Below are 13,217 nucleotides of genomic sequence, written 5' to 3'. Positions count from 1 at the left end.
CAGGGTCCTCTTTTGTTCCCAGGGGGTAGCCTCACCTGTTCTTTCCAGGAAACAGTCTAATTTCCAACAATTTCTCTTCTGAGCTGGGACTGGAGGCTGCTCCACTGGTTGGCTACACACTGTACCAGGACCAAGGGTCTCATTTGTTTGACTGCTGTGACCCTTTAACTGATTTTTCCAGACTCTGTCTGAGTTGAGCTGACCACCCTTTCCCTTGTTCAGGAGACTTACTTTTCTTGAAGTTTTTCCAGTCTATATTAAGCTGGAGGGTGGTGTCATTTCATCAGATTTTTTTCAGCGGCTTGGTTCCATGTGGTTTTCAAGGGAAATTGTAAGAGCTCGAGCAGTTTCTTGGCTGTACTCTGCCATTTTGGATCCACTCGTGAAAGTTCTGGGGCATAGATAACCTATTTATTTTTGGCACATTACTGTTTGTTTAATGTTGTATTCATGCTAGTATGGTATTCAACTTAGGTGTCTTAAAAATTGCGGTACAACTTCTACCCTGATATAATGATTATAGCATGTGACTCTGGGTAGGTCCCCTAATAGTGCATTAAGTAAGTTGCAAATTTCAAAGAATGTAGTAATCAGACTTCCTAAAGGAAGATTCCTTATTGTGACTTTCTTTTACAATAAAATCATCTGGTGGATTTTATTTCTCCCACACTTGCAAAAGGGTTCTATCTAATCTTTTTTTTAAACCATTATTGGTCACATTCTTAAATTACTATTGTAGTTATGGTGGTATACTGGAAATAATTAATATAGTTGAAAATGAGAAATTTTTTTTTTTAAGAAGAAACCATCTCATCAAAATTATTTTATAATAACAACTCACTTTTCTACTGATCTTTGAAATTACAAAATGTTTCCATAAAAAATGCTCTGGTTTAAATAAAGCAGATTTATTGTATTTACTATCTTTTCAGGTGAGTAAACTCACTATCAGAGAGATTATGTGCTTTGACAACAAACTAAAATATTATAGAATGATTTATGTAAAATGTTGTACAAATTTAACTCATACCTAAATATGATTAAAATCAGATTTCAAAAAGCAAATGTAATTGTAGTTCACCTTGTCCTTGGAATTTTACTTTGGTAGATATTTGTATCAATTCACTTAAACAAATATTAATTATCTACTAATATCTAGGATTCTATGAGAGGCACTAATTATAGAAGAACAAAAATGAAATTGTCCTTTTGCTCAAGGAGCTTACATTTTTTTTTGATGGGGAAAGGATATAATACAAAAAGAAAAATATAAGTGCATTCTAATTTGAGAAAGAAGATTGTTTTATTTTGGGTCATGCTACTGTAATGGTCATTGATCATATAGCAGACTTTTTAAAAAATTCAATACTTGATCCAATTATGAAAGGCTTATTTTACTTCATTTCATATGCATTTCAAAATGTAATATGGATTCATGAAAGAAATATTTATTTGGAAATAAACAATTTTACGAGTAAAAGAGAATAGTAAATTTTGACTTGAATTCATTCCTTATCACTCCTTAGGCTTCACTCCTAACTTTCTGAAGTACTTTATTCACCATGTCCAGACACATATAGCTTTTCACAATGCTTAGAAAATAGCAATATTGTTTGTTGAGTTGAATTGTCTAAACTATCTTTTCATATGATGATACAGAGAATTAGCTGTTGATATCACTTTTTTCTTAATAAATATAACTTCATTATAATTTATATATCTATATCTAGATTTAAGAGATCCTACAAAATGCACCTTCAATACTTTTCTTGAAGCACTGTTATCTTTTATAAGTATTTATTTGATGTGAATATCCTACTCATTTTAAAAGTAAAATAATACTTGGAAATGTATTTTTATCAAGAACTGTTAAATATTGTTAGGTGATAGTACCATATTAGATAAATTGCACCTTATGCCTTTAGTCCATGATAGAGCATTGTATAATACAACAATTAAGCAACCCAGTGGCAGACTGACATTTATTGAACTATTTTCACTGTGTTTAAATGAGATCTATGGCATAATCCAATTCCAGTTTTTTATCAGCTTATGGAAGCATCGAGCTACCTGCAGTGCCTGTGAATGGGTTGCCAGTGTGGTGCACAAGATCTAAAATATATTCTGCATAGATGTCAGCTTTGCATAATTTCATTCTGATCCCAAAAATACTATTAAGGAGTAAATTTTCTCTAGAACTAGCTTCTGTAGTTATTTATGCATGGTGTGTCTCCAATATGACTTCCAATAAAAAATTTGTATGTCAGTGCTCATTATTAAGAAGTCCTATGACAAGTTTGAAAATATGAATTTGTTCTCTTTTCCTCAATTTACTTCGTTGACCAGCTGGCAAAAGAACAAAGTGGTAACCAAAGCTTCAATATGCCAAGAAAGGAGGCAACAATGATTTCTAAAAAAAAAAAATTCTTCTTGGAACCTTTCAGTACAAAAAGTGAGAATTGAATACCTACCCTTTTTCTCCCAATCCTTTGATTCGGAGTTAGTAGGAAGCAACATTATTTCCCAGTTCCTGTTTTTTAAAAGGGTTCTGTCATCTGAAAAGTGAATATGAAAAATCATCACTTTTTGGGAGTTCCATCAGGAAAAACTGACTTAGAATTTTAGTTCTGATTGCATTTCATAATTCAAAGCTTGTGAACCATGATGTCAATGTGCTATAGTTCTAAGTCTATTATTAATTTTTTAGGTAAGCTTGGATAAGTAATTCATTCAAAAATATTTTACTGAATGTTTATTACTTGCAAGTAATAAACATTGCCAAAAAATAGTAATAGATACTATTGTAGATACAAAGAGGAATAAGAAACAGACCCTGTCCACATTCTAGTAAAATCATGTATTATTTTTCTTTTTCTTTCTTTTTTGTAAATTGCAATAATATTACTTACTTATCCTTTCAAGACAATTCACATAATTAACAAATGTCAAAATGATTATAAACATGTATTCTTTCTAGTTTTGTTAAAACCATCAGGCATCAGGTATCTCTTAGAGTCAATGCAATAAATATTTGCAGGAACCTTGTGAATGAGACATTTAGCTTTGTAGGAAGGAGAAGGGGAAAAAAGGGAGGAAAGGGAGGAAAAGGAGAAAGAGGAAGAGGAGGAAGACGAGAACAAGAAGGACAAGAGGAACAAAAGTAACTACCACCACCACAACAATGACAAAATAAGAAGAAAAATAAGAACCATTTGCTTATATCTATAAAACAAGGCTAAGTAGAGAAATAATGTTGTGTCAAGGTTTTAATTTTCTTTATTTTTAAAAAGTATACCATTGAGTTATTATAGGATCATCTTGGTACTCAATATTTTCAACATCTACAATAACATAAAAATCACTAGATTGCAAATTTAAAGCTGGAAGGAATCTCTTATAAATGTTTGTATTGATGAACTTAAGACACCATAAGATTATGAATATTTTTTTATGAATCATCCAAGAGACAATAAACTATATTACTTCTTTGAGATACTATTATATTTGGGGGGAAAAAAGTAAAGTTCCAAAGAAAGAGTACTGAACATAGGAAGGTAACAGGGAACTTAGCTCTGCTTCCACTAACTAGTTTCTTGACCTTGGAAAAGTCATTTAAATCCTATGGATGTTATTTTCTCATTTACAAAATGGGTCAAGTCCTTGTGGGTTTTAAAATTCAGTGATTCTACATTATAATAATTATGACTTTTATATTTCACTTTTTGCTTAATTCTGGTGAAATCAAATTTGTTCCTTTTATGTATTTTTTTTTCAGAAAATTGAGCCCACATAGATTAATTAAGTTTTGAAAGTATTGATGAGTTCTGATTTTGGGATGTCAATTTTTAAATTCTATATTCTTTATTTCAAGATATAGTTCAAATACTACCTTTTATAGGTAATTTTTCCTGATTCTTCTTACCCTCTGTAACTACATTGCATTTATTCTCTTTTGTTTCTCTTTATGTAGTTATATAGGTACTTTTTGTTCCCCTTGATGAACTTAGTTGGAGAAGGGAATTGTTTATTATATTTTTAACATTCATATCTTCAACACCTACCACAGTGCCTGATTCATTATAGGTGTTTATTAAATTTTTTTTATTATTTGCCTATTGTACATATAGCCAAAAACATAAACTTAAGAGTATTAGTTAAACTGAAAAAGAATTTCATTTTTCTTTTAATGTAAGGTCAGTACTGCTCTGAGAAAATTTAAGAGGAAAAAAAAATCTTCAATTGCTTTGAGAAATCAAAGTTGAAAATATAAAATCTATATATCAATAGTCCCTTTGCTCACAAAAATCCTTATTATATGAAGAGTATTTACTCATATTTTATTCAGAATTCTAATAAACATGGTTAATTCACTTTCCAATTCAGAGAGACAGAGAGACAGTGACAGAGACAGAGTTAGAGAGTGAGAGACAATGAAAATCAGAGAGAAAGAAAAAAAGATTCAAAGAGGTAAACAAGTAAATGCAATAGTATGCAACAGCAAATATAAATTGGCTCTGAGAGCACTAGTACCATAAGTAACACTAATCACTATATTCAGTTTAAGAAAGCAGTAAATAATGTTTGAGAGAAATTCTTCATTTAAAAGAAAAAATAAAAATCAACATTTGTACTTAAATGCAGAGGTTTTATATATATGGAATGCTTGAGGAAACATCTTATTTTCCAATGTCAAATAAATTGGGTGGGATGAAATCACAATATCTCAGAATTGAAAAGGCTCTCCAAAGTAACTTAGTCCTGAATATTGCCTGAATAACAGTTGCCTAGCAAATGGTCATTATTTGTTTGAAAGTCTCCAATGATAAGAAAACCACTTCTTTCTAAGGCAATCAATTGGACTTTAGGGTAGTTAGCTGTTATTAATATGAATCTAAAATTTGTCTTTGCAACTTTTCCCTTTTCCTCCTATTTTTACCCCCTGGACTAAGTATAGTAAGTCTAATAATTCTTCTAAGCAACCATTTTTTATATATTTATATATATATATATGCATATGCACATATATATATTATATAATAAAGAAAACTATTAGGTCTTTCTTAAGTCTTTATTTCTCTTTGCTAAAAATCATCAGACCAAATTCTAACATCCTTCTGTAAAATGATCTGTTTGTTCTACACTATCTTGATCATTTTATTCTAGATAATCTCCAATTTATTTATGATCTAATTTTAGCATGATATACAATGCAACATTTGAACACAGCTAGAACATATTTGAACACAATGGCAGGTTTTGAGCAAAGCAATATGCTTGTAGTCTCTTCGACAGACTCTCAGATAGAAACAGCATGGCTAACACCACCCTATATCTTAAAGCGTAAAATATTAACTTTTTTTTTCACTGCTATATAATAAGCACCATTGACTAATTTTGAGCATATTCCATTAAAAACCACTGTTATTTTCAAATGAGCTGATCTTTAGTCACATACTCTCTATCTCAGATTTGTGAAGTTTATTCTTATAATTTAGGGATGCGAAACATTTAGCTGTGGCCACAGGAGGCTAATGAAATCATTTGTTAAACCAAACCAAAGGTGATGATGAAAGCTAGGTACAACTTCCCACTACTTAAGTTCTAGAATTTGATAATTGTGTTTGGTGTATGAATGATGCTATAAATATCCCAAATGGTCCTTGGCTGGAAAACAAAAAAGGTTCTTCACCTTTGTTCTAATTCAAACCAATGTTTTACCCTACCTGACTGAATTTGTCATAAAATTAGCTATTTCTGTTATATATATATATTAATTATATAATTATTATATATTATAAATATATATAAATAAAAATATATAATAAAATAATATATATATTAATTATATATATATATAATTAATGAAATGATTATATATATATATATAAAATCATTTCATTAATTATCACTTTTCAAAAAAATGAATAAAAATAGTGAGATAATATGACCCCAAGAACTTAGTTAACATAATTAAAACATTCTTTGATGATTTTTACCATAAGCTTTTCTTCTTCATTTTACTCCATAAATATTGTGTCCCTCAGGATATACTCATCTCCTGAAATCTCATGCTCTTGAAGACTGATTCTGCTAAAATCTCCTTTGCATCTTCTACTACTTCTCTTTTCAATGAATTCCTCTCAAGGTATCTCTTTATGGAAGTTATATATTTTTCCAGATAATTTCATTTCCCATCAGCTACTTAGTTTGATTTTAACTCCATGAATGTCGTGTTCATGAGGCAAGTATATATTGTCTTCTCCAATTAGATTGCAAATTCCTTAATGACAATATGCATTTCCATTGCTTAGCATAGTGCCAGGCACATAGTAGGCAATTAATCATAAAAGCTTATTGACCATTGACTGGTGTAGATGGTACCTCTTCATCTTTTACTGTGTGAGAGACATTCATAAATATCAAAAATACCGGTAAAGACTTGTATATATAAAGATTCAAAGGAATGAGCTGAATGTATATTACTCTCAGGCCATTCAATTAAAGTTACAGAAGGAAAATAAACCAGTAAAAAAAAAAAATGATGCAAGCTTTTTGATTCTTTCTTTGTTTTGTTTTTTTTGTTTTGTTTTGTTTTTTGTTTGTTTGTTTCTCTATTTTGTTTGTTTTTTTGCTTTTTTCTTTGTTTCTTTGTTTTTCTTTCTTCCTTTCTCATCTTTCTTGCTCTTTTTTCTTTATTTCTTTTTGAAATAAAGCATAGATTTTATATGAAAATAAAATCCAGATACTTAAGAAGTTTACCATAATTTATCTACAATATATTAGTACAGGATGGCATGATCTATTGTCCTATTTTAACTGAGCCAACCCTTCAGTGAATAAAGAAAACTGACCTGTATAAAACTTGAGTTTTATCATAAGTTTCTGTTTTGGAAAAATAAATATTTATGCCCCATTCTTCAAAGTAACAGAGAAGAGACATCATGCCAAGACATAAAGCCCAGGATAGCTTGATCGATATGAACTATAGCTTTGGATAGAGTAATACAAAGAGGAAAAGTTTATTAATCTCATATTTGGTGGGGGGTACCAGTGTGAGAATATAGAGCAAGAGCATATAGAGTAGATATAGTTTTAGCTATGCCCACAAAGAATGAGCCTGGAAATAGCTAGATTATTTCTTCACCTTGGACTGATGTAAACCCAGGAGCCAAGAAAACTCTCAGGAGTAAGAAGGCATTACTTCTCTCTTCAAGATACAAAAATCAAATTTCCCTCACTATATAGATAGTTATCAGACTTAAAAGAGAAGTAGAAATGCAGAAAACCTCAAAAAGTCCTTTTCATGAGATTGTTTTTTTTTTCTTTTTCTTCCTTTTTACTTAAAAAAAAAAAAACACATTCTTAAGGAAAAGTTTCTAAATGATTATTGATTTATCTAAATTTAAAAAAATTACTAATTTCAATCTCTTGAATTGGTTATTTATATCAAAGATAATATTCATTTTTAATCACCTAGTTAATAGTTACGTTAAAGATGATCATTTAGTAGGCTGACAAAATTAAAAGATCTACTCTTCTAAGAATATAATCCTATACTTTCAGGACTAGATTTATCACTTATAAAGTGATTTTGTTACCCAGTGTAACATACACATTTAAAAATGGTCTATCTGATCTCTGCCCTTTGACTTTCATTTACATGACAATGGTCTTTTCTAATGTTTTCTTACCACTTTCCCTTCAATTCTATGAAGTTTATTAGTTCATTATTTGTGAAATAGTAAAAGCTCATTTGAAAAAAAAAAGTGTGTTGTGTCTTTCATTTGAAAACTGCCTAAGGGCCCTATGGGGTATATTAAATCTGTCTCTTTGCCATATATCTTGATGTACATTTTACTTGAAACCAGGTGTTTTGTATATTGAACTTTTTAACACTGCAGGGAGGTAAGTATTCACAGCTGGAGTTTTATGCTTCGCACATTTTCATGTTTTAGAACAAGAAGCAACCCCTAGGAAAAAACTCCTCTAGCATGAAAAGAGGCAGAACAAAGCGCTTCTGTATCTGGTGGGGGGACATGGATATGATGAAGTCACAGATATTGGACTTGCATATAAAATAGGGTCTGGCAAAATGGGAGACAAAAAGTTTCAAGAAATCAAAATGTATGGGTTCACAGATCAATCACCATCTATGAGGTTGTCACTGTACAGAGAAGTTGAAAAAAGCAGTATCAAAGTCACTGAAGTGTGTGTGTGTGTGTGCATGTGTGTGTATGTGTGTGTGTGTTTTCATATGTGTATGTGAGTTGGGGAGAAAGAAACTTTTATTCTAAAAGCTTTTGTCTTTTAAAATGACAGTGGAAGCCTGCTACATTGACCATGAAAATCTAGTTAATCTATTGCTAGTGAGCATTGTACCACTCTATCATTCTGTGTCATTAGCTTCAAAGGCATTAAAGAGAAATAACTAGGCTGACTTGTAAAAAAAAAATACTGATTTTCTTTGGGGTTAAATTTGTATATGTTGAATTTTTTGTATAGCTTATAGCCTGTAGCAGAAGGAAAAGGTGATTGACCCCAAAAAACTAATCCACATAGCAGCAGTGTCTCTAAGTCTCAAAAATGAACTTTTTGTCTGTAGATCAAGAGAAAATGGTTTGTTAAAATGGACTGTATTATTTTTCTGACTTGTTCTGTTCTGGATTCAGTTTACTCACCAAAGGCTTACTTGAACCCAGGAGGGAGAAGAGAAACAGAAGACATTTCCCTATTACTTTGTTAATCTCCATAAGGAAATTTGTCATGCTCCTGGAGCAGGAGTTCATTTCTTTGGGAACTGATGGGGAAATGATGTGGAGACCATGTAACTGGATAGAGATAAGAATGGAAAGATCAAGCTCCAAGAACAATGATGATCACTTTGTAACCTGGGACATCTATGTCCCAGAACCATAGAAAAGCATTTTGTATTGGGTAAAATCCTATGTACAAAGAAGGATGTTGTTATTGGGTAAATACCAATGTCCCCAAACAAGTAATGAAGTGTCAATTTTCACTTTGGAGAGAGATTGAAAAGGTTCTAGCCTATACAAATGGACTCATCCAATTTTGAACTTGTGCTTAATTAAGAAACTCTATTGCACAGTGGAACCTGACAGACAAGAAAAGTGCCTGATTAAAATTGAAGTGCTTCTTTCTACTCAGTAGCTAAACAGTTGATATAAGGCAATGTTAACCAAATAGTGTTAAGTATCATGTGTTTTCCTTCTGTAAGAAAAAATCAAATAACAACAAAGGGATGGAAAATGATAAAAAATGACACTAAGAACATCTACCAAACAGAGATTAAGAGAATACTTTTGCTGGTAAATCAAATAATAGTTGATAACATATGGAAAGAGGAAAAAAGAAAGAGAAAGTCTGAATTAATCTGTGAAATATTTTTGGTTATCTATATCTATATTTAAATAGACACTTTAAACAGCTTGTAGAAGAATGTGGGTTTTTTCCCCCTAAGCATATGGTTCTGGGTTTAGATTTTTAAGGATGCTTTGAATGTCCTTTGTCTTTATGAGAAGAGAACTGCTTGCTCCCATTTTTGTTTCTTTTGAATTCTCAGGAAGACTGAGGAAGTCCCTCTGTTCATCTTTTGCAGTTAGGATTCCAAGGATTCGGAAGTAGTGTAATGAGTTCACTGTGTCCACTTTAAAGACCACAGAATAATAGGAATATTAAAGGTTGATCCTGAAAAATCAAAGTACACGACTCAATAATAATTTTATATATAAAAATAATATATATATATATATATATATATATATATTTGTGTTTGTATAATACCTACAATGCTAGGTAATGTGAGGATACAAAGATAACTTTAAAAAAATAATAAATCCCTGCCTTCAAGTAGTTGATATTTTAATAGGATAGGAACATATCCTCCTTTATCTCCTCCCCTCTCAACTTTGGTAAGTCCACAGTTAAATTATATCATTTTGACATAAGATATATCAGTCCCACTCCAACTAAGCTTCATTAAAAATGCATGGGCAGAATTCAAAATATGTTTGTGCTAATCCACTATATAAGTAGAAAGAATTAGAAAAAATTTACAGTATCTAACATTTCTTCCCTCTATTTTAAAAATGTATACTCCCATTGGACACATATGTTGGAAAAAATCAATTTAATTCACACCACCTGCAAAGATGATTTTTTTTTTTTTAGTTTTGAGGCTAAATTCTATTTTGTAGTCTTTTCCTTGTTGTTTCATTCTTTCATAGATTAAAACACACAGACATTCTCTCTCTCTCTCTCTCTCTCTCTCACACACACACACACACACATACACACACAAACACATACATACATCAATCTGTTTGAATGAAGAATGAACAAACCTTGCCTTCCCTGTCTACATAAGACTTTTCTTATGTAAATCGGAATTTCCAGTAGCTAATGAACCATGTGAGCCACAACTTTCCCCTTTACAAGGAATCTGCCTTAGAATTGTTCAATTCTATGAGCCTCTGATACAAATACATTTGTATCTGGAAATGATTCTGTGTCCAGGCAAAACCAAGCAAAACATAGCCCGAACTCTAGCTTTATTAAGGAAAAGATATTGAATACAAGCCCATTTTGGCAATATGTGTTTATTGTCTGAGAATGAACCTTAACAAATTCAGAAATGTTCCTTGCCAGAAAGTTTACTAGAAGGTACTGATTTGGGAGGGTCACAAGTTACAAAGATTCTCCTCTGCTCCTATAAGTAAAGATGGACTAGGGTTCAAGGACTGCCTCTGTACTATTTCCCTGGGCAAGACATTTTATCTCTCAATGTTCCTATGTTTCTTTGTTTCTAGAAGTGCAGATTAGAGGCTTCTTCATTGGTGGAAGGAGGCTTTTTTTTTTTTAACTATATTTGTGAAATCAAGGCACCTTACTTCCTCCCCCAAAAATAATAATGGTGCAACAACTTGCAATGAAATAAATGCTGATTTTACTGAGTTTGCCCATATGTTTTCAACAAACATTTTATTAAATACCTATCATAGGAAGCTGGGAATAAAAAAAAGAGAAAATTAGTGCTTTTCCTCAGAATGCTTATCTTTTTTTAAAATTAGCGTTATGAATTCATTATTCCAGAAACAAAATTGAATACTGGTATGTCCAGATAATGTGTAACTTAATGGATAAAATGTTACTTTAAAGAAAAATTACCATACTCTTCTTCTCTTTTGTCATTTTTTTTATGATATTCTACACAAGGGGTGATTAAGATTTTAGTTATAAACCATCACAATTTATTTTGTACAGATTCAACTGTAGTTATGTAGATGCATATATTCCTTGACTATGTTTTACCAGAAGAAGTATTTCATTCAGATATTACAAAGACATAGTCACATCTTTAAGAGAAAAAATCCCACCCCCCCAAAAAAAAAACCCAAGCAAACAAATGAACAAAAAAATCAATGTCTCATAAAAATCATTGAAACCCTGAGGTCAATTTTTTCCTTCTTTTTTGATATGAGCTTCTTGTGCTATGTGCGGATCTAGAGTAAATCCATTAACTTGCCTGCCTAACAGTTCATGATTGTTCCTTGTACCTTTCCTACAGAGAGAACATGGACAAGTAAAGGAATTATGGAAACTAGTGGGATGTGTTGGCAGGATATACAACCTATATTTTGGTAGGACGACCAGAGATATTTGCATTTTAATAGAAACAGTTTTAGAGATGAAGTTGAACCTCAGAGGCAAACTAGTCCAGCCCTTTCAGCTGAAGAACCTGAGTTTATGAAAAAGTTTATTTTCCTAGTTTCATATAAATATTTAGCCTCAGGGCTAAAAATTTCAGATCTAAGTTCATTGACTTCAAAGTTAAAACTATTAATTATAATGTGTATCATTGTTTAGATAGATTCATGAGGGAAGCAAAACAAATTTTGTTCAAAATGGATTTGATGTTGGAAAACATCTCTGTTGTAGCTTAAGTATCTTTTTAAAAATTACTTATAGCCATAGGTCCCCTTGGTCCATGAATTCATTAGTCTACTCAATCAGACTGACTCTCAGTCCTTATAATGACTTGAATAGCAGGCAATCTTTTTCTCCCCCTAAAGCCATATTGAAAATATTTCTAGATCAATAGAATTTAACAGAGATTAAATTCTATGGGCATAAACTTCCAGAACCCATGATATGGGTCAATTCTATGATACATTAAAACTTTACATTTTATTTTTTGATATTTCAGGAACTTGAAAAGACATTGTCACAGCTGATTTAATCATGATTCAAATTTTAAAATCTCATCAATTCAGGGACTTATTTAACTTTATCTTGACCCTTTAAAGAAAGTGAAATAAGTTGAGATGATAATAAGAATTTACTTAAAAAAAAGAATTTACCTTAACACATGTATATATTGTGTATATAGATATAAACATAGATGTATATAACACAAATACAGTTAATTATATATATGCATATATGTATTCGTGTAGATATACATACACACATATTATATATAATGTGTATATATTATATATATAAAAGATTCAGAACTAGATCTATTTTTTAAAAATTAAAAATAAACAAGCTTTGTGATTCTGGTTTCTCCTTGGATTTAAGCAGTACAAGTAACCTAGGAATTTTAACCTAGGAATTTTACTTTTCATTCTTTTTGTTGATGATGTATTTCTAAGTCAAGGCACCAAGCTTCTTGGTTTTCTCTAATTCAAATTCTCTTACTTCTTAACTAACACCTCTCTGGAAGATTGGTCATATGTAGGAACACAGCCTGTGGGAACATATGAAACACGTAAGTCCGATACTAGGTTGTTCTTGCAAAATTGTCCTTTCTAAAATGTGCTCTTCCTAAGCTCCAGTCATTTTATCCACCAAGTTTTAAAATTATTTCCCAATCTATTTGATGTTTTCTAATCCCACAGTCTTCTTCCTTAGTTGTCTGATTATCAATAAACTTTCCACTCTTTAATAGGAGTGGAGTCCTTCTTTCAGAAACATGAAAAACAGCAATAATTCTTCCCATAATACTAGCTTGTAGAATTTTTTTTATCAAAACATTAACCCAATGGTGGGATAAAACTCAGAATTCCAAGCCTATTCCAGAATTAAAGATCCTAAAATTACTTATTTATGTACTTATTGACTTAATTAATCACTAATATATGTTCAATATGTTCCTTTTTGCTGGTTAAAGAGCATAATATTCATAAATGGGGAAA

This window comes from Sarcophilus harrisii, chromosome 3 (genome assembly GCF_902635505.1).
Source record: "Sarcophilus harrisii chromosome 3, mSarHar1.11, whole genome shotgun sequence".
Classification (NCBI taxonomy): Eukaryota; Metazoa; Chordata; class Mammalia; order Dasyuromorphia; family Dasyuridae; genus Sarcophilus; species Sarcophilus harrisii.
The sequence above is the reverse complement of the archived record's forward strand: the minus strand, read 5'-3'. Positions refer to the sequence as shown.